Source organism: Lagenorhynchus albirostris, chromosome 17 (genome assembly GCF_949774975.1).
Source record: "Lagenorhynchus albirostris chromosome 17, mLagAlb1.1, whole genome shotgun sequence".
Taxonomy (NCBI): Eukaryota; Metazoa; Chordata; class Mammalia; order Artiodactyla; family Delphinidae; genus Lagenorhynchus; species Lagenorhynchus albirostris.
In genome coordinates, this window is record NC_083111.1 from 74,824,898 (window position 1) to 74,848,430 (window position 23,533).

The window sequence follows — 23,533 nt, forward strand, 5'->3', positions numbered from 1 at the left end:
ACAGAGCACAGGCTCCGGACGCGCAGGCCCAGCGGCCACGGCTCACGGGTCCAGCCGCTCCGCAGCATGTGGGGTCTTCCCGGACAGGGGCACGAACCCGTGTCCCCTGCATCAGCAGGCGGACTCTCAACCACTGTGCCACCAGGGAAGCCCAAGGGAGGCCTTTGAACAGAGACCTGAAGAACAGGAGGTAGGGAGCCATGTGGAGACCTGGGGGGAGCAGTGCTCCAGGCAGAGGACACAGCAAGGGCGAATGCCCTGGGAACTGAATGAGATGGGTGAATCTAAAGTACAAAAACAGGGAAATATGGCTGATGCTGATTGAGCCAAAGAAGAGGAGGAGAGAGAGGTAATGAGAGCAGAGACCATCCAAGCCCAGGAAAGCGTGTTGAGGTCCTTGACTTGTGCTCTGAGTGAGAGGTGTGGGATGTTACGGGCATCGGAGCACGGGGGTAAAGGGAAGTGACTTATATCTTAATGATCACTGGCTGCTGTGTTGAGAACCGACTGAAGGGGGCAAGGCCAGAAGCAGGGAGGCCAGGTAGGCGGCCAGGTGAGAGGTGGTAATGGCTTGGACTAGGAGATAGTTGTGAGAGTGATAAGAAGTGGTCAGATTCTGGATATGTTTTGAGAGTAGAGCCGAAAGGATTGATCACATGCTGTGAGATAAAGAATGGAGTCAGGATGACTTGAAGATTTCGACCTGCCTCATTGGGTTGTCATAAGAAAAAGATACCTGGTGAGTACCAAAAAAGTGTCAATATTGGTACTGTGACCATGATTTGATTTGTACAAAAACGTGATTAGCTCTTTAGTTGATCCACAGCAAGGTAGAAAAAGTAACTAAGGAGAGACATTCCTAGGAGACAACTGATTGGAAGGAAGAGAAATGCCAGTTAGGAATAAAAGGCTGAACGAATACATTAAGAGGGGACGTGAGGAGTCACAAAGCCACAGGCACTCCAAGCCAGTCAGTAGGGAGACCCACGCTCCGGAATGCCTGAGTAAGTCCCTGCGAATTGTCTTAGAAAAGCTCATTTTCTTAATGTCAGTGAGTCATCCAGAAGATCCAATTGTGTTTATTGTATTATGCTTGAAAGATCAGTAAAGTGTGAATTCATTAGAGGAAAACTTCCATCTGAAATACTGAAAATAAAACACTTGGCGCTTCAAAGGATAACTCCTCAGATACCGGGGGGACAAAATGGCTTGAGACTCTAGGAAGCTGCATTTTAGTGTTAACAGTGGAAATTCACCTACATGTAAAATCTGAAAGATGCATTCACATCTATTACCTCCTCTGATGCTCACAGAAGCCCTAGGAGTTAGGTAATTATCCCTAACTTCATGGACGTGAATCGTTATTGGCCCCGAAATATGAAGTGATTTGTTTGAAGTCAATGGCAGAATGGGTCAAGGGCTAATGCTGGGGTTGCAGGAGAAGGCCTCTTGCTGGTCAGTTTCTTGTCACTGGCCCGAGCTCTCCCAGTGTCCATGTTCTTAAGGGAGTCGCTCACAGTAGCAAGATCAAGACCTAGAATTGAAATCCATTTCTACCACTCATACCTGTGTAACTTACTATAATCTAAATAAGGGACCGCCAAACATTTTCATTTGCATTCCAACTGTAATTAATCCATGATGATCTCCAGGAGTCCTGTGTTGAGGGATTCCAGGATGAGACAGGCTCAGCTGGAAACAGACATGAATTGGATTAGCAGCGTCTGCCAGGAGCAGTGGCTGGGCAACAGAGGCATGCATTGGGCTCTGTGACCTATAAATTCCCTTCCGAGTTTCACATCAGATGATTCCGTCTAAACAGAAAAGTCTGGACCATGAATAAAGAAGGAACAGAAATTCACAAATAGAGCAGACTTTCTACATATTAATCTGCTTTCCACAACACCGAGAGCCTCCAGCGGAGACTTCTTGTATCATAACAACATTTTCCAACATTTATACTTCATGTTTTTGAATAGCCTCTTTCTGAGAAGCTCAAGGTGATATACTTACTTACACTTCTGCATATTTTCCAACTGCCAGCTGTCAAAATTTTATCTTAATCTTAAACTATAGCCAACAGGCCTTTCCTCATATTTCCAGAATGCGTGCTACTGTTAATAGTGGAAGTCGTTTTATTGCCTAATCAGTTATGCTACAAATCCTCATTTATTAAATACATGACATTTTTCCAGGGAAATAAAACCTTGGCCTAAAAGTAATAAATAGAACCTACAGTGGGGGCAGTGATGTAATTCCTACACTCATCTCTACCAAGAATAATTTTCACAGTGAACAACTCATATTATTTGGGGGATGGTAGTTTCTATGGTTTAATTGTGATGTCTCATTTTGGATCAAGGCTATAATAAACATTTTTGATGTGTCTGTATAACAAAGGTCATCTCTGACCATCTTGAAAGGAAGAGGGCTAACCACAGCTTCTCTGACTCTGATTAATGTCAGAAATCCTCTAAGATTTATTGCTACAGACAGTAGCATACCTATGAAATTCACTTGCCTCAGAGAAGCTACCATTTTTGAGCCACAATATACGTCCAGGTACCTTTTATCCCCTACTTACTTTAACACGCATAGCATTCATGGCAGGTGTTTTGTTTTTTAATCTTGGTATTAAAGATAAGGAAACAGACGTAAGCTCATTGATTCAACAAATATTTCTTGAGCACGTATTAGATGTCAGAGGCCAATTATATAACAGGTGATATAACTAGTAAATGGCAGAGCCCAGATTGGAACTCAGCCATCTGACCCCAGTTACCTGATCTCTCCTCTACCCCAGCATCTCTCACACTGAGTTCGGATATATCCCACCTACATCAGAGTGATCCAGGGTATTTGTAATAACATATCCTTGGTCTCACTCAGGCTTACCGATCAGAATCTGATTGAGGAGTTTGAGAATCTATCTTTTGACCAAGCAACTTTGCTGATTCTACATACAATAGCGTTAAGAACAACTGCTTTTAATTATATCTTACCCCCAAAATACTTTAAGCAAGAAGAGGGTAGGTACAGTGGCTGATTGATAGTAGGCATTCGATAAATATTTGTTGTGTCACCGCATAACTATGGTTGCACATAATACATCATTTTATTATGTCAGGAGAACACTAACTAGAAAATGAGCAAAGTATTCTTCATTAAATAAGGAATAATTTTTTAAAAAAATAAGAAACAGAGAAAAATTTTTGTGATGCTTTCAAAATAAACAGCATTTTCACACAAGTATCAGTCTCCACAAAATGTCTTGTCAGTGGGAAAAGTTAATAAAATAGCTTCTATAAATGAAATGGCTAAAATACTGAATAAATGGCCAAATATTTTCTTTTACAATCAGAAGATCAAAGTTGGCAGTAACCTGAAATGTCATGCATCTAACTCCCTACCTGATATTTGAGTCTTCTATGCCTTCTCTGCAACACTTCCAGAGCTGGGGAGATCACTGCCAGCAAGGGTTTCCCACTTAACGTCTATGTCCTTAAAGCATCTCCATGAAACGCTACTCAGTAGTCCAGTGTCTGTACTTAAACATGGCTACCCATTGCCCGTGCATTTTTTCACTTAGATGTGTGATGAGAATCAACACGTGGGACGTAGCTCTAAGCTAGGTGCTGTGCTCTCCGCTTCATGTACGTCATCTCCTTTAACCTTCACAAAACCCACAAGAAATGATTGCTAAATGTATTAATTTCTTTAAGGTAATGTTCATAATCACTATTGCTCTTCTAGGCTCTCAGTTTGACAATGCATCAGGCTAACATATAATACTCTAATAAAAGTACATATGAAGGCACAGAAAAAGGCATAATTCCAAAACTTCTTTGAAAACCAAAGATAGCAGTCAACTATTTAAAGAGGACTTATGGAATTTTTATTAACATCAAATGAAACTAGACTGATATCGTGATTGGCAGCTAAGTGTGTACCATATAAAGCAGAGCAGTGAAGCCCCTGGAAGCCAGTCAGGTAACTAGAGAAGGAGGAAGAGAGAGGACCATGCCTCAGGACTGTTGCATATCACCTTCTGATAGGAAAGCAAACAAGAGGTTATAAATGGAGATAAATACTATGTTTAGAAAGACCTTCCTCATGAAAAAATTACCAAACATTCAAAAACCAACATGAAAAGAACACTCAAGAAGAGGATGATGGAAGGAGGAGAAGCCTAGACAATGGAGGAAGAGCATGTCTCTAAAAGTGATTTACTATAAGAAATAAAAGAAAACATTAAATCCACGGAGTTTGTAAACATGACCACATATTACTCTGTACCCTCCCTCCTAGCCCTCTGGTGATGCTTTTCCATAGGAAACTCTGGGCTAGCCTAGGACTTAACTTTGACTGAGACCTTAGCAAATGTGATGCAAAACAAGGCTTGAAAAGTATTTGTGCATTAATGCTTGTCTTCCCTTGCTGCTCCATGGAACCCTGGGACTGCCCTATGCAAGAGGCTGGACTAGGAACTCAAGGATGTAAGATCACACGTCTCAGCTGAGGCCACCTACACCAGCAAGTCTGCCAACTGCCAGACAGATGAGTGAAGCAATCCTAGACCATCCACACCCAGCCAAGCCAGCCCAGAGCAGAAAAACCACCCAACTGACCTACAGAAGAGTGAGAAATAGTAAATTTGTTGTTATAAGTCACTAAGTTTTGTGGTGTTTATTTTTTTAATGTAGCAAAAGCTAACTGATACACATTTGCTTGGTTTCATCGGTAATATGCAAAAGACAACATTCTTTAAAAAGAAAAACAAAGAAGCATAAAGAACAACACTAGAAAAGATGAAAAAGGCAGTTGAGTTCAAGCAGGAAATACTGCAATAAGACTAAAAATACAATAACAATTAAAATCCATATTGCAAGGGAGTAAAACAGAAACAGCACTGCAAGAAAATTAAACAATGTAGAGGACAAGCTATAGATTTAATCTCAGAAGAGACAGGAAAAGGAATAAGAAATTAACATAATGGAAATTTGATATGTAAGAAAAAGTTCTAAATCATGAGCAGTGCTAATTCCAGAAGAAAAAAGAAGAAACAACCACAGAGTTGGAAAAGGAGAGGAGGAAGAGCCGGAGGGGGTGGGAGGGGGGCAGAGGGAGAACGAAGCGGAGGGGAGAGGGGACGGGAAGAAGAAAACCTTCCAGAGTCCAGATCAGTAAGGCACACTGCATTCCAGGGAACATGCATGCAGGGAACACACAGAAATATTTCTTTCCACTTTATAAATTACAAGATTAATGAAAAACTACAAAATTCGGGTTGTCCCAAATACTTTATTCACAAAGAATCTGGAAGAATAGAAGTAAGAGGAATGCCAGGGACAGAGGTATGGAGGGAAGAGAGAAAAAAAAGAGTCTATTGTTGATGATGTCCCTTCTGTGTGCCTGTCCCTACTGTTCTAAACGCTTTATAGACCCTTTTTTTCCACTTGATCCTTTCTTAAAAAAATCATTAAACCACTTCATACACCACAAAACCTCTTGAATGTAAAACAGAAAGTGCAAGATAATTACAACTGTTTTAAATATTAAAAATGAGAAAAATTATAATGTGTTCAAAATTAGACCCAGGTAAAAATCGTAGTTTTGAATACTTTATTTTCAATAATAAGCTAAGAAAACACTTTCATTTAAAAAATAGCAAGAACACAATAATGTATTTAAGTAAATATGAAAGAATTAGAAAATTAAAGTAAATAGTCTATAAATTAACGTTAGAAAAAATAAAATTTAAAAAGATGCTAAATAAAAGGGCAGAAGATTTTCAACTACGGGTTAGCCCTCATACATTGCTGATGGGAATATAAAATGGTTCAGCCTCATGGAAAAAGGGTTTGACGTTTCCTCAAAAAGCTATATAGTTACCCAGCAACTTTATTCCTAGTTATACATGAAAGAGAAAAGAAAACATATGTCCACACAAAAACTTGTTCACTAATGTCAGCAGCATTATTCATAACAGCCAAAAAACGCAATCAGCCCAAATGTCCATTAACTGGTGAATGGATAAACAAAAGTGGTATATCCATACAATGGATCAAATAAAATAAAATAAAATATATTTGGTCTTAAAAAAAAAAAGGAATGGAGTACTGATACATGCTACAATATGGATGAACCTTGAAACATAACATTATGTGAAGTAAGCTAGACACAAAAAGACACATATGACTTAATTTGTAAAAGATGTCTAGAATAGGCAAATCTATATAGAGAGAAAGTAGATTAGTGGTTCCAGGGGCTGGTGGGAGGGGGAAATTGGAGGAGGAACTGTGAAAGGGTCCAGGGTTTCCTTGGGGAATGATTAACATGTTCTAAAATTAGACAGTGGTGATGGCTGCGCAACAAAAACACTGCATTACACATTTTTAAAGGATGAATTTTATGGTACATGAATTATATCTCAATAAAGCCATCATTTTTAAGTTGATTAGCACACAACTGACTGAGTTAGACAACAGTATCAATGAAACAGAGCACATAGATCAGAAACAGAACTTCATATAAATACGAATTAATATATGATAAGGGAAGAACAGAAACTAAATAAATAGGGAAGAATATTCAGGATGTATTGTAAAAGACGGCTTTTGCTAAAAAAATATATCAAATTTAGATTCTCACTACTACATGGCAAAATAAATCCTGTTAAGATTAATGATTTGTATGTATAAATACACGAGGTACAAACATAGAGTATTTATTGCTCTACAGAAGAGGGTAGACTTTCTCAGCTCAAAAGCAACAGAAGTCACAAATTAGAACACGAAAGAGCGTGCTATCTTACAATATAAATAGACATCTATAGAAGAGAAACGCCTACAAGATTGAAGACAGCAATAAAACTCAAGAAAATGTACCTAATAACTTCTTTGCACTAGTGTTTACCATTTTTATTTAAAGAGTTCATTAAAAATGGATGAATCCTTAATTGGAAAATGAATAAATAATATTAACAGACAGAAGAAAATCAAATAGCTAATGAATGTTCAATTTTATAAATACTAACAAAATATGGGGGCATTTTTCCATCTGTCCAATTGGAAAATACTTACAAATTAGTGCTGCCAGGGAAAGAAGTGATAAGTTAGAAATTCTGGTGGAAGTACAGATCAGTACAGAAGCAGTTGTGCAATATGTAACAAGTTCTTTAAAATTCTATCAGCCAGGTAAACACATAGCACTATTTGAAATAAATTTACTACAATAAAATTTAAGCTTTAAAAGAATTCACTATCTGATAAAAGTACTTCTAGGAAGCTAGCTTAAGAAAAATATCAGACCCATTTACTACCTTCTTTTAAAAGAAGTGATCAGAAAGTGATGAGAAGGACAAAAAGGACCATTTTAAAACTGGACAAGGGAAAAAAAAATAGAATTCTTACCAGAAAAAAATCAGATATGTCAAAAATGATTCATACATATTATATTCATCCATTGGACAAATGTTCATCGAATACCTACCATGTGCCTGAGTCTGTTCTAGGTAATAAGGATTACAGCGGAGAAAAAACAGACATAAATCTCTGACATTGCATCGCCTATACATCAGACAGACAATAAATAAAATGTGCTACATTATATGGTGAAGAGTGCACTGGAGCAGTTGAGAGACGGTGGCGTCCCTGGGAAAATCTTCCCGTTCACCCGGATGTTCTGAGCTTCCTTCTCTGTTGTGGATGCCCTCAGGCGGACATTAAAGAGAGGTACAAAGACCCTTGCACCTAGAACATTCTAACAGAACAAAAGTCCCTCCACCAGCCTCTTCGCCAGGTTTCCATCCAGCCCTTGGCTCTGGCCCTGAGTGTACTTCTTAGCTCAGCTCTCCTTCCCCTCCACCCAGCTTAAACGACCAAGTACACTGCCGCCGCTCTGCGCCCTTCCGTTGCCCTTGTCATTCAGGGGGTCCCATGAGAGGGGCTGCAGTATGGCAACAGTTCCTTTTGGTTACACCCTCATCTTTTGTGCTGACCCATCTACTAACCAGGCCCAAGTGTTCTTCCTCCTAGGTCAGTAACTGTAGGGAATTGAAAAAAACACCGGTTCCTCTGGTCAACGGTCACAAGCTTTGGGGGGAACTTTTGGAGGAACTGTTACCAAGTTTGCTTATTGCCATTTAACAGGTCTCTTCCATGAGGGCACTCACTCTCTCCTTCAAACGTGGGACTCTGGGTTTGAGAGCTGCCTCAGATCTAGAAACTGGGTGACAGACCACAAGTTGTCCATGGTGATGGCTAGCTTCAGCCCTCTCTTCACCAGCTCTTGATTTTTTTTCCAGTTACACAAGTCAAGCTACATCTCTATGGCCTCTTAGATCACCATGATCTACTAGCCTATTGCTATAGATCCTGTAAGTCCAAGGCACCCTGGTTGTGCCTCTGGCCTTGCTGTCCCCTTATAGTAACTATGTCTTCCTGATTCTGGTAGTTAAGTGTGGACACCTGACTCCGCTAACTAGAACCTATCACGTCCATTTCGAGGACATCACCTGCTTCTGTCAACCCTGGCCCATAAATGCCACTGAGTTTTTCAAAGAGTCCATGCCCCGCCCTGCCCCCAGCAGTGTATTCCTTATTGGCTAAGTGAAGGGCATGTCCTGAGTATCCTCTCGGGGAACATAATCAAAGTAGTGTACTCTCTGGTCTCACATAATAAAGCCAGTCTATTCTTCCCATCTCTCCGAGCCTTCTGACCTCTCCTTGTTTCTCTGCTAAGGTTGTTCTGACGCCTCCATCTTGTTCCCATCACTGTTTCCAAGTCTCAGCGAGTCATCCCAACAGATTAGGATGGGCTCCAAGGTGGCCTTGCCAGGACATTAAACCTTGACTCACAGGAGAACGCCCTTGTATCAGTAAATTTCCTCTTACCCAGCTGTACACTGTAAATCCTCTAGTCTGTGTTGTTCTAGTTCCAGTCCATGCATATTATCCAGATCTTATAATAATATCAATATCTAAGCTATTTCCTCCAAGAGCAAAGGAAATGAGAAAGGGAAAATGGGGTCATTTCTAAAGAAAGATCTGAGGAAGTCTTCATAGAGATGATACTTGATCTGAGTGTCAGGAACTGAGGAGAGTTTCAGAAGACAGAGGGGGCTGGGGAGAGAGAGAAGGGTTTGCCATGTGTGAGCAACTGCACAGGGTACCAAGTGGCTGGGCACATGGAGGAAACAGCTAGAAGAGCAATTTAGCAGGAGTGGAGAGTGTGAACGGACTGCAAGACAAAGCTCAGGATGCAGACGAGGGTCACTGAAGGAGGGGCTCGTGTGCTAAATGAAGATGCTCCCAGGCACACACACCCCAGCCCCACGCTGGAAGGATAACGGACAACAATCTGCAGGGCTCAAATACCTCATTTAAAAGACTGTGGTTCGGAAGGACAGATATTTGTTCAGATACCAGAGTGGAGATAATCTTAACGATGGAGCCTACAGAGTAGACGCTGTGGGGAGGCTGAAATTCCAGCTGCATGTCGGTGTCAAGTTTAGTGGAGGAAGTGATTCTCTACCTTACCTGCTGCTGAGAATGGAGTGTCTGATTGACACCACCTGACAGTCAGGCTGGCCGCCATTTTTTATTGCTTTTGTGTTCCATACATTTTACATCGATTTCTTATATCTATTTCACGCAGTTTCCCTATTTTAGAGATGAGGAAGTTGAGTTTAGAGAGGTTCAATGCTGTCCCCAAGCTGTCCCAGCCAGTAAGCGACAGAGCTGGAATTCAGACCCAGGCTTCTTGGTTGAGTCATCTCCAAACATGACGCTTCATCACGTCTGACATGGAAATCGAACAGGCTAACTCAAAAGGTTGAAGCTCTCCAGGATTTGCATCTGTGTGGCTTTCTGTTTAATATCTGTCTGGGTAACTTCTCTGAATTACTGCAAGATGATGATGATGATGACGAGAGTAATAATAATAATAAACATATATGAAAGGGCATCGTCAATGATTATAACATACAACAAAATGTGAGGAATTTGCTGTTGTTTTTATTATTAGTACTCACATGATTTTGTTTAATTTTTATTGTCATCACCATCTTAATTTAAAACCATAACAGGCTGAAGAATTACTAGCAAGGCGAGTAATGCAACCCCTCACAGTGCTTTATTCTTTTCCACTTGGGACTATAAATTAAACGTGCGAGAAAACTAACCTTTACTCTGGAGGAGAGATGACTTAATGTTGAATGACACCAACCCAGGCAGAAAACATCCCCAATGAAATAGGAACTCCAAGAGTGATTTAATGCTTGTTCAGGCAGAAGAAAATCACCCCACGAGGCAATTAACTCTGGATAACATGACCAATGGGTTTCTGAACCTTGATGAGCGAAGGTGAGGAACGTCCATAAAATCTGCAGGGAGCCATCCAGGAGGATTACAATTTGGAACCAAAACATCCAGAGAGGGAGGGAGAGACACATGGCATCTGGCAGAAAGAATTATTTACCCAGATATTTATTCCAGCTCGACACCAAGCATCTGGAGAGAGCATCCAAGCATCTGTCTGTTATGGGGGTGGGGTGCATGCACGGGTGTGTGTGCGTGTGTGTATGCATGTGTGTGTGTGTGTGTGTGTGTGTGTGCGCGCGCGCACACGTTTGTGTGTGTGAGAGCCCGTACCAAATGGAATAAATCAAACCAAACATCTGCAGAAAAGATGGAATGACCGAGGCAGGACAGAGCAGTTGTAAGCCCTCAGTTCTTTGAAATCAGACACAGATGCATTTAAATCCCAGCTCCGACGCTTACCGTGTGTGCCTCAGAAATTTTCTCAAGCTTCCTAAGTTTCAGTTTCCTATTACGGAAAATGGGAATCGTAACTGAGAGCGTCGCTCTGGGGATTATGTGGGTAAACGTATGTAATGTGCCAGCTACAGAATAAGTAATTAGTAAACCCTGTCCGCTATCACAACCGCTGTTGTTGCCCGTCTACTGTGTGAGCCCTGTGGAAGGATAATAAAGCAAAAAGCAGGCGGGTGGAATTGTCCTCTTTTTAACCAGACATGTACATCTCTCATAGAGCAGCTGGGATTTCAAATCATCAGAAAAGTGAAAGATTGGGTCACATTCAAAGAACAAATTTTGAATTATTTTGAAGCAAATTCTTCACAAAACATAAGGTTCTTGACATGCAAAGTGTGCTCAGCATCACCTGGGAGCTTGTTAAAAATGCACTATCTGGGGCCCCACCACAGAGTCTGCTAAATCAGAGCCTGCGTTTTAACAAGATCCCCACGCAATTCACAAGCACTGAGCTAGGACAGAGTCTGCTTTTGTCCACAATCACGTCAAATCCTCTAATGAACGAAAAGGAACGGTCCATTTAGCCGAGCAGCCGATGCATTTAGTCAGACCTGATCAATTTATGCCCCAACAAGGAAAGAGCAGAGCTGACCAGCTCAAATGGAGCAATGCCCAATGCAATCAGCCTAAATGGGAAGCAGATGGTGCATGTGAAGGGCCTCCAAATAAGACAGTTCCTTGCCCCCATGAAGTTTACAACCTATTAGGGGTAACAGAGGAGTAGACCGCTAAGTCAAATTGCTGGATAAGTAACAAGGAGAGGAGGCAATTTTCTGACTTGGAAAATCAGAGTAGCCTTCTTGGAGAATGTAGCATTTTTGGTGGTCAGCTGATGAACAAGCAGGATTTCAACAGGTGAAGAAGGAAAGGAAGATGCAGCTCAAGTGGAGGGGATCCATAGGGTGGAACAGCAGAAAAGTGTCTGATGTGTTCAGATGCATGAATGGACACAATGAGAGTTAAAGCTTGAATGGCCTGGATCATATAGTCTTGAAAGCTGAATCAGGTGTCCCAACTTCAACATCAAGGTGAAGAAAATCAAAACCTTTAGGAATTTTGCCTTAAACAGGGAACTGTCTTGAACGTGTTTTCAGGCCACAAGTGATACCTATTTTCTTTAGACTTCTGCATAAACAATAGGGTATAATCTCCCTATGACTAGAGACAAGACAATTCTATGTATTCTGGCCTTGATTTGTCATGTATGGTGTCGGAGTCAGATCCCCGCTGGTCCTCTCTTAGGTATATAACGAAACCACCTCTCTCTTTGGGGATCTCTAGACTTATCCACTATGCACTATAATTTACTCACTCTTCTGCAGTGCAGAGTTATTGCTGGAAAGCAGCCGCTCATTCTGGCCCCCCATTTTCCAGCCTCTCCTCACACGTACGTTTAATCATAAGACTAATTCTCACCAAAAGAGTAGGAGCAGAAGCAGTGTGTTCATGCCCAGGGCAGAGCTCTGAAGAAGTGGCTGTGTCTTCACTCTTTTCCTTTCTACAAGCTTGATGCAGATGATTACGAAACCCTAGGGGATGGTAGAGCCTGGGCCTCGAGTCTCCACATGAAGTAGAGCTAACTACCAACCCGGAACATCCACATCACCTGATACTTACAAACAAACAGGAAAGAAGCTTCCATTGTATCTGAGCCACTACATTCTTTGGGGTCTATATGTTACAGCAGCTAGTATTAGGCTAATACAGACCTCACAGGAGCAACTAATAGAATCAGAGGAAAGATGGATAAGAAGTTGCTTTATAAATTATAATGTCCAGAATAACACTTTCACTGCATTAAATATTCAACAAATATTGATGGAGCAGCTAATAGACACCAAGCATGTACTTGGTTCCGAATAATCAGTGATAACAGAACAGACACACTCTCTCTCTCGCCCAGATTAGTATCCAGTCACTACCCCCCAGCTTCGGCTGGAGCATAAGAATCACACCATCTGCTTTTCAGCAGAGGAAATAACGCATCCTATCCTCATTTATCCGTCCAAGGGGACAAAAGCCAGGCAAAATTAGAGCCTCTCTCATCGAATGGCTTTCACTGAGTTTCTATCTATGTAGTTACTTTTAAATACCTAACTTGCTTTGTTCCAGACAAGATCTAAGACAACTTACAAGAAAGCTTAATTTAAAAATAAAAACGAAAGATGTAAAAATAGAATGAGAACATGAAATGCAGCCACAATTATAGCTAAATATGCAGTCACTAATGACTTACTCACTTGCTACAAATTTAGCTCTGGGCTTCCTGGAAGCCAGATCAAAATGTGCTATTCTGGGCTTCCCTGGTGGCGCAGTGGTTGGGAGTCCGCCTGCCAATGAAGGGGACACGGGTTCGTGCCCCGGTCCGGGAAGATCCCACATGCCGCGGAGCGGCTGGGCCCATGAGCCATGGCCGCTGAGCCTGCGCGTCCGGAGCCTGTGCTCCACAACGGGAGAGGCCACAACAGTGAGAGGCCCGCGTACCGCAAAAAAAAAAAAAGTGATATTCTTTAGTTGTATGATATCTGTAATTAACTATTTAGTGTGTGTGTATTCCCCAGAGACTGGAGGTTTCACGGAGGACAAAGTCTGTCTTTTACTTGCCGTTGTACCCACATGATGTAGCCTAGTTCCTGGTCCACGGAAGTCTCCGAGAAGCTTATCGTCAGGTAAAAGCAGATCAAGCCTGAGGTCCAGACACACTCGGCACTGAGACAAAGGGGCACATCCCCCCAGGTCCTCAGAGATGAGCCAGCGTGGTGACGAACAGCATCCTCATCGTACGCTTACAGTGGACCCAATGGTAAGTGACCTGTGGCTGGTTCTCATTTCCCAAACCCCATGTGTCGATGGCATCAGACCAAAGCACAACACAGGAAAAGCAAATTCATTAGGGAGTCCAGTAACCTCTGGTCCCAAACCCCAATTTCTGCTGGTCTGCTATGGTTCAGGGAGGACAGCTGATGGCCTGGAGGAGCAGATGGACACATGACTTCTTAAGAACCCTCTCAACACTGCCTCCCTCACGGCATTTTAGATCCCATCAACGCGGCAACTCTGACTTCATGTCTTTGACACATACAGGTCATTATAAGAAACCATTTTCTGAAGCCAGAATCTCCCTTTTCCATGTGGAAAATTGAAAGGTACTGTCTACTCTGTCACTTAGGGGTTCAAATATGAAGACGTAATGGGTTGGATCAAAGTGACATATAAATGTCACTTTTGCTACAGAATTAGAGAAACCTTTCCTTCATGTCCTTTGGGTTCTTACGCTGACATGTTTCCCTTTTTGGCTTTAGGCCACTGATTCCAGAGACTGAATTGTCAAGATCCCCAGCGTAGTCCCAGCTAGTTAGAAAGGTGCTCAGTGTAGATGGCAGAGGATAAAGGGCCAGCAGGGGCAGCAGAGAGCAGGGCTACGTCTGAGATAAGCGCTGAACGGAGGCAGATTTCCAAACCCAGGCCACCGTGGGGACAGCACAGGATTCCCAAAGGCGTTCCCAAGAATGCACCAGGGTGAAAAAGCTGGGCTGGTGGTGAGCAGGACCCAGTGGCCTCTTGCACAACTCCACGGCACTATTTGCACTGGCCACCTTGAGCTCAATGCGATGGCTACCCCTGGAGTCGTGCTGTGCAGCTGACCTGCAGAGTGTGAGAGGGCGCATCTACAGTACAGTAAGAACCAACATTTACTGAGTGCTTTGGACGTGCCATACACTGTGCTAAGGACTTTATAAGTATTAGCTCATCAGGCCCTCACAACAGCATTGAAAGTCGACACTGCTGTCATTCCCATTTTACAAAAGGGGGGTCTGAGACTTAGAGAGATTAAGTACTTATCCAAAATCATTCCGCTGGTAAATGATGAAACTAGAATTTGCATCCAGTCTGACTTCACCGCTCATGCCCTTAACCACTCTACTATTACTGCCTTCCTAAGAGTTGATAAAAGTAACTTTACTTTTCAAGATAATGTACCCAACAGTTTTCGAATTCTGCCCTAGCAACGGAGGACCCATGCCTAAATTTCACGTGCTGATTCTACTACCTTGTTTAAGGGCGGACATCTTCAAATTATGGTGCCGAGGTCAGTAGCCACATGCACACACACATCCTGGAGAGACATTCAGGGTCAGGCCCTGCAAAGCGCTCCTAGCACAGCGGCATGGATGCAGCCTCTGACAGAGAGCTCTGCAGCAGTAACCTAGGCATTTATTATCAAGTCCCACTGGCTAAATTCTCTCTTCTGATGCTAGCAGATGACTCCCATTCTCCATCATGAGAGCTGGGTGAGTGCATTCAAGGGCAGAGCACAGCCGGGGGCTGCATTTTGAAGGCATGAAGTCAGGGAGCAGGGAAGAGATGGCTCGTAACACATTATTCAGAGAGGAGCGGTCAGTGCAGAATAACCCTTGCCCGGCAGCCAGGGCCCCTGTAACCAGCAGACACCTGTCTGCAATGTGAAGAGGGAACAGACACCTTCACAGAAAGAAGACACACCCAGTGATGTGTTCTCAGTAGGTTTTCCAGGCATCCCCCAGATGCTTTTTACTCCCTCAGAGATAAACTGGCCTGGAAAGATGCAGCTTAACACGTTTCAACCTTTTTTATCCTTTTTTTTTTGAGGGCTTTATTTTAGACCACCGTGTTCTTCAACTGACACTTCAATCCTCTAAACGTAGATTTCACTTTTTAGTCTGTTTGGAGCCTGGTTTGGTTTAGTGGTGTGTTTTTCCTTCCTTTCGTCGACTTAAAGAAGATCACACAACATAAAAGTTGTGGTTTAAGTTTTATTCAGGGTCTTGCTGAGGACTATAGCCCGGAGACAGCCACAGTTAGCACTGAGGAACTGCTCCAGAGAGGCAGGGGGAGAACTGGGTTTGTATATGATTTTTGGTTTCACGATACGTGCAGTCAAGCATACATCTTGGTAAAAGATGACAGTTAATCATAAAGAACAGGTATTTCAAGTTAACGATTTTAGTGCTTTTCTATGAATGGGAAGACTCAGGAATCTGGAGTCATTGACAGTTTTCCTGAAATATGCATCTAACTATCTAAAGGGCCATTTATCAAAAGCACAGTGTCCCATCCTGTTTTTCAACCTGAATTTCTCTCAGGTTGCACTGTCAGTGGGCAACTGCAGTGGGTTATGACTTAACCCTTGTAGAACTGGGGGGAGAACAATGCTCTTTGTTCTCTGTTCGCCCTTTCCTTCCTCCCTCCCTCCCTTCCTTTCTTCCTCCCTTCCTTCCTTCCTCCCTTCCTTCCTCCCTCCCTCCCTCCCTTCCTCCCTCCCTCCCTTCCTTCCTCCCTCCCTTCCTCCCTCCCTCCCTCCCTTCCTCCCTCCCTCCCTCCCTTCCTTCCTTCCTCCCTTCCTTCCTTCCTCCCTCCCTCCCTCCCTTAATCCCTCCCTCCCTCCCTCCCTTCCTCCCTCCCTCCCTCCCTTCCTTCCTCCCTCCCTCCCTTCCTTCCTCCCTCCCTCCCTCGCTCCCTCCCTTCCTTCCTTCCTTCCTTTTTCCTCCCTCTCTCTCTCTTCCTCTTCTCTCTCTCTTTTTCTCTTCAGATATCTGGAGCCCTGCAGACTGAACTAAGTTTAGGATGACGTGCCTTCATTGTGCAGGAGTTCTACACATACAAACAAGAGCAGATAAGCAAATGACTGGATACAATCCAACCATCTGCATCTTTGCCCGTCTCCAGCCTCAGCTCCTCTAGCATCCTAGTCCCTCTGGGTACCGGCCATCCCTACACTCTTCCAGACCCTGAAGCATACTGTCTCACCTCAAGGGCCGCCACACTCGGGCTGTCCCTCTGCCTAGAGCAGGGCAGGTAGGGGCAGCACTGTGGTCGAGTTGAGAATTAATCACTAATCTGGAGTCAACCGTTTCTGTTCCCTGCCCCCAAGTCTCCTCATGTCTGAGGCCATTCACAGAAAGAAGACAAGGCTCCCTTCACCTAAGCTGCTGGATCAACCTAGAATATTACTGTAAAGTGTCACAGTGTTTATTTTTAAAGTTTCCCTTGTTTCATTTTAATTTTGCTTACAAATCTGAATCTTTGTCCAAATAACTTTTAGGGGATATGAAGAACATTTCCTATATTTTATGCCTTTTAAACGCCTTTGGGTGAGTGTGTAATCATGTACAGCCAAGCTATTCAAATCCTCTTGCGGTCTTTACCATCCTGCAACTTTGAAGCATTTTTCTCCATCCAAGGGGCTAGCAGGTAAGTAAAATAATTGGAACAGATCTCAAGGTCTGGAGTACCTAATACAATTTCGCATTCTGTAGCAGATTTCTGTCTGTTTTCCAGAGATTTTGGAAAACCCCTAATTATAGTCCCCGACGATCTCTAGGCTTTCCAACAGAGCAATGCTAAGGGTACATTTTACAAACTGCTTTCTCTTCACGTAAGCGGGGGGAAACGCTGTGGAAAGGGTAGTTTGTTAAAGAGATTAGAGGAAAAGAACAGAAGGTAAAAAAGGGATGTAAGTGGGTATGATAATAAAGCTGGTGGGGGAGAGAGATGGAGGGGGAGACTTTCAGAAAGTTCTGGTGAAAGTAGTTCTGTTTATGCCTTTGTTATAAAGTCCTTGAGAGAGGTTATTTGGGAGTCAGCATTTCCTTCTGAGACCCCGGAATATCAATCAGAGAAAGCCTGCCGTTGAATGGCTGGTATGTGCCCCTCTTTGGAGTTTCTCTTAAGTCTATTGTTTTCAACATATTGAAAGGCTCCTATAATGACCACTGAATTCTAACTCATTCTTAAGGAAAGGCCGCCTTTTACCAAGACAGATGCAAGAATTAGCGTTGTAGTGACAGGACATTTAAGAAGCAGGAAATCTGCCAGGTGGAGGCTTTGGTTTTGATGCAGGACAGCCTATGATACACAGAAAAAGTGGTCACTACAGCTAATCAAAATTGTGTGCTTATGAATGGTGGCTCACGTTCTCACCAAACAGAGTCTAAGAAAGAGCTGCACTGATTTTATATCACAATTTGACAACACAAGAAACATCCTTAGGAAGGTTTTGGTAAAGTACTCAAAGTAAATGTTGACCAATTTCTCCTGCTTGAATCGGCCATTGGTCTAATAACCATTTAGTCATGGGTCTAATCGACCTATAACTAAAACCAAACAGGACCCTGTGGGGCTCCTGGGCACAAAAGCCTTTCTGTGTACCCCTATTTTTGTTTGTAGGAAATAGGTTTCGTTCAGCCTCCACGACCTTCCCTGAGTTCCAAGGAGCAGGTTCAAACAGTTGCTGATCAGGGAAGGGAGGGGATGCAGAGATAAAGGAGGAGAGGTCAAGAAACAATAGTGCAGCCTTGGGGCAGGGTCCTGGTTCCCCCTCAAGGATACGCATAACAATATCGTTGAGCTCTTCTGCAGAATTAAAACCCCCATCAAATGGAAAATGTTAACTACCTGGTGAAGCATTCTTCATTCCAGAGAAGGTCACAGTCTGCCCATCATCACCTGAGGCCAGATGATCTCTAGATTGAAGGAATGCAGGCAGGTGCACCCGCACCCTGATCCTCATCAGCAACCCCACCCCTTGACTATAAAACTCCTCACAACCCCCCACCCCACTGGAACACACAGTTTTGAGGTCATTAGCCCTCTGTGGCCCCCTCTGCCTGGTAAAGCAATAAAGCTATTCTTTGCCACTTCACCCAAAACTATCTCTGAGATTTAATTCAGCGTCAGGATAGAGAGGTTGGATTTGGCTTCATAACCATTAATCAGCAGGGCCAGCGTGGACCACAGGATTAATGAGCTTATGCCTTCATTTATAACTTAAGGCGCACTTCCTTGACCATTCAGCATATACCAGACAATTAAGGACAATGCAAAAACACACGGGCCAAGATGATGTATAAATAGAAAAATGAAAAGTGAAAGAATATAAACAATGGAAGAACAGAAGGACTAATGGAAGAATATGAGCAAAAAGCTTTACCTCCCAACCAAAAGCATTTACTTCCCTTAAATAAATACCTATGTGCTCCCAAATCCAAGGATTGCAAAGTAAATTCAGCAGTGAGACCACAGTGCTTCGAGCTCTGATCACTGTTGAGAATGACTCACCTCCCAGAGAAGGTGGAAGACAATCTGGGTGGAACAAAAGGGGCTCCATGAGCATACCAGTTAATGCAAGGTTCAAACCACCATCAGAGTGACTCCAATTGTGAAGGAAGAGACTGTGACTGTCACTCACAATATCTGGGACAAAGATGCTGGGTTTATTCCTTTCTAAGCAGGAGAGAGCTGTACTTGCAAATCACAGTCTCTCTGAACAAAGCAAAGAGTGTTATTTTTGCAGAGACTGGGGATCAGAGGGCTTTCCCAAAGAAGAGCATTTAGGGATTGGTTGGCAGTCAGAACCATGGTCACTGTAGTGTGGGTACAGCTGATGGACTTCCAGGATGAGAGTACTGAGATGAGGCCGATCCTAACTGATTACAATACTCAAAAAAACACCCAGAACAACCAAAGCAGTTTGACAAAGACCAGAGTTGGAGGACTTTCACGTCTCACTTTGGAAACTTACTATAAAGCTAGTTATGGTAAGGTAGATAGCTAGTGGGAAGCAGCCGCATGGCACAGGGAGATCAGCTCGGTGCTTTGTGACCGCCTGGAGGGGTGGGATAGGGAGGGTGGGAGGGAGGGAGACGCAAGAGGGAAGAGATATGGGAACATATGTATATGTATAACTGATTCACTTTGTTATAAAGCAGAAACTAACACACCATTGTAAAGCAATTATACTCCAATTAAGTCGTAAAGAAAAAAAAAGCTAGTTATGAAGACAGTGTGGTACTGGCATATGGATAGATCAAGAGAAGTAAATTCAGAGTCCACAAATAAATCCTTATATTTATAGTCAATTAAATTAGAAAAAGGTGCTTTTGGAGCCCAGAGAAGGCCACCCCAAAATGTGCCTCAAAGGCATACTGATTATTTTGAATTGAAGTTACTTAAGAAATGGCCAATGCAAGATGGGCCTTCCAAACCTCCTTCCTGTCTGCCTGAAAGCAGGAAGGCTCGCGTGTGAAAGGTACACTCCCTGTACCTGGAGGTAGAAGAACACCTTATCACCAAAGGTAGGGAATAAGGGCTGAGAAGCCTATATAAACAAACCTTGCTACTTCTATATTACCCCAAGCTGTTTAGATTCTTTACTGATTGGACCCCTAAACCTTAGGTTTCTTTGTCCTAGCAATCCCGCACAAATTTATTGTTTTTGTCTAAAGAGTATAAAAGCTGCCTACTTTGACCACTTCTTAGGTCCCATTTCTGTGGGACCTCCCTAAGCATGAATTAAAAAATTTTTTTTTCTTCTCTTAATCTGTCTTGTGGCATTTTGGTTAGTCCAGCTACAAGAACTCAAGAGGAGTACAGGGGGAAATCGCCAAGAAAATTCACTGGGGGAAAAGATAGCCTGTTTGTCCCTGTGCTAGACAATTACATAATCAATGCATAAAGGTGAACTTAGACCCTCACCTCACACAATACACAAGTATGAACTCAAAATGGATCATAGACTTAAATGCTATAAACCTTTAAAAAAAAATAAGGGACAATCCTTGAGACTTGGGCTATGCAAAGATTTCTTAGCTACAAAACCACAGTCCATAAAAGAAAAATATACGTTAAGTATTGGATGTCATTAAAACTTTAAACTTTTACACTCTAAAAGACATCCATAAAAAATGAAAATACAAGCAACTGACCAGGAGAAAATAGTTTTTACATTTATATCCAAGAAAGGGGTCACAGCTAGACTTTATAAAGAATACTTACAACTCAACAATAAGAAGACAACAAAACAATCAAAATATGGGCAAAAGTTATGAACAGACATTTCACCATTTAAGATTTACAAATGGCTAAGAGGAACATCAGAGATTTTCAACATCGTTAGGGAAATGCAAGCCAAAACTATAATAAGATGACACTCACACACAATAAAATGGCTGTAACAGACACACAAAAACAGCAGTTGATGGGGATGTGAAGAAATGGGAACTTTCACATCGTGCTGGTAGTCATGTAAAGTGGTGCAACCACCTTGAAAAATATTTGGCCGATTCTCAAAAAGTAAAGCATAAACTATCATAAGAGCCAACAATTTCACTCCCAAGTGTTTGCCCAAAAGAAATGAAAACACTGAATTGTACCTGAATGCCCACAGCAGCATTATTCATAACAGCAAAAACACAAAAACAGCCTACATGCCCATCAACCAGTGAGCCGGTAATCAAAATGTGGTGTATCTATACAGAGGAATATTATTCAGCCATAAAAAGTGATGAAGCACTGACACGTACAATAGCCTGGAGGATGCTCAAAAACATTACACTGGGTGAATAAGCCACGTGCATAAGGCTGCATATTGTGACTTCATATATCAGAACAGACAAATCTACAGAGACAAAAAGTTAGTGGTTACCTAGTGCTGCGAGAGGGAACAGGAATTAACTACAAACGGACATGAGTGATCTTAGCAGGGGGATTAAAATGTTCTATAACTAATCTATGGTGATGGTTACACCACTGGGTAAAGTTACTAAAAATAACTGAATTGTACACTTGCAATGGGTGAGTTTTATGTTATGTAAAATATAATTCAATAAACGTGTTAAAGAACAATAAAACAAAAAAATAGCCTATGGAGAAATATCGACATGTGTTAAGTATAGAAAACGAATAAGTGAATGCCTGTACTATAAATCTCTACCTTTTGTATGTTTGGAATGTTACATAATTTTTAATTGGGAAAATTAATAAATAAAATCTCTTACTATCTCAGGTATGGCATTATCCCTGGGAGCGTGTATCATCATCATTATTTTTATTTTAAGGGCTACTGGGCATCTATGCCTGATAACCGCCCACTGTTTTTCTGCCTCTTCCACACCACCTGGCTCAGGACCTGGCTTAGAGGAGACACTTGGTAGCTTGATTCAATGCCTTCTGTTTGCCCAGGTCCAGTGAGAGTTTCCACAAGTCTCTTGGACGTGCAAGAAGTTTTTCCTGAAACTTTTGCAAATCTTCTAATTAGAAAAGGATACTGTGATAATGAGCAATAATGGTGCTTTGAGACGCAAGTACAATGCCAAGGACTGAACAGACTCATGAGCTCAGTGATTCCCTTCTGCACCCCAGCCTAGCAGTCCCCGTGATTCAATTCTTGCTTCAGCAAAGACACAAATCATTTCACGGAGTGTAAGCTGAAGGTCAGAAGCCAAAGTAGCAAATCCAAAATTTTAATGCATTAGTAATAATATCCTTTACACACATTTTATTAATTTTCTAAAAGTCTAATCGATTAACAGAAGCCATTACTGCCATATTATTGCCATTTTTCTGATGAGGAAATGGAGACGCTGAGAAGTATGTGACATACTGAAAATCGTGTGATACAGGAAACACACATGTAGCAGATTTGGGACAGAGCTTCAGTTCTCTTGTGTGTTAAGATCAGGTTACAGGAGAATGTATACAGTGAGATCCTATTTATGTTGATATTGGACAGTATGTCTAAAACCAAATTCCTGATCTTCACCACCAGGGCCCAACCTGCTCCTTTTACAGTCTAGCCACTTCTGTAAGGGTAACTATCCCTCTAGCTGTTCAAGACAAAAAGGTTTTGGTCTCTCCTGAAATTCTTCTTTCTCTCCCCACATTCACTATGTTGGCAAATGCTGCCATCTCTTCAGTACACATCCAGAGACCCGCCACTTCTCAGTAGTTGCACCACGTCCATAGTTGCACCACGTCCATAGCCAGCTACCATCTTGGATAAGTGCAACAGTCTTCTAACACACATCTCCCTGCTTCCACCCTGGCTGCCCTAAACTCTGTTGTTAACTCAGTGGCCAGAGTGAACTGAAAGGAAGTCCAATCATCTTCTACTTCTGTGCAAAACCCTCCACGGCAGCTCATCTCAATCCAACTCTTTACTGTGTCCTACGAGGTCCTCTATTCGAAAGCCCCACTTCTTTGACCTCTTCAGCCACCCCTACCCTCTCCACTCGCAGTATTCCCTCCCCACCCGCCCATCCCACCTTCTTGCTATTTATCAAAGATGCTACGCGTGCTCCTGCCTCACCTTTGCAGGTGTGCAGGTATGGCTCCTCCATGACTCCCTGCGTACACTCGAATGTAACCTTCTCAGTGAGGTCTCACCTGACCATACACCCCCGCCCTTCTTGATGGACTGTAAAAAAAAAAAAAAAGGCCTCAATCCCCTCCCTGCACCCGTTCCTCTGCATTGTAGCTGCAGATTCTCCCACCAAGAGGGCAAGCCTCCACCATTTCCCTAGTGAGTAAGATGCTGGTTTTTCCAAAGGCCGTACTTTTCCTCTCTACCTTACACTGGCTTAGTCTGCTAGATAAGGAGCTGAGAAATCAATTAATGATACAAACATGGAAGGCAAGAACAAGCTCACCTGGGCTTTCAGTGACACAACCCAGACTCGAACCCAGGCCCCCTGTCTCTGATTTCACTTCTCTTTCCAGAACTCCACAATGCCTCTCAGGTAATTATTAACTGAGCCCAACCTTGAACTTTCACAAAGCACTTGAGTCACGTTCTGCCAAAGCAATATTTCTAAGCTTGTCCTCATGAGATTCCCCAGGAGTGAGGAAGTCAACCAGGCCAAAGGCAGTACAAACGCAGTCAG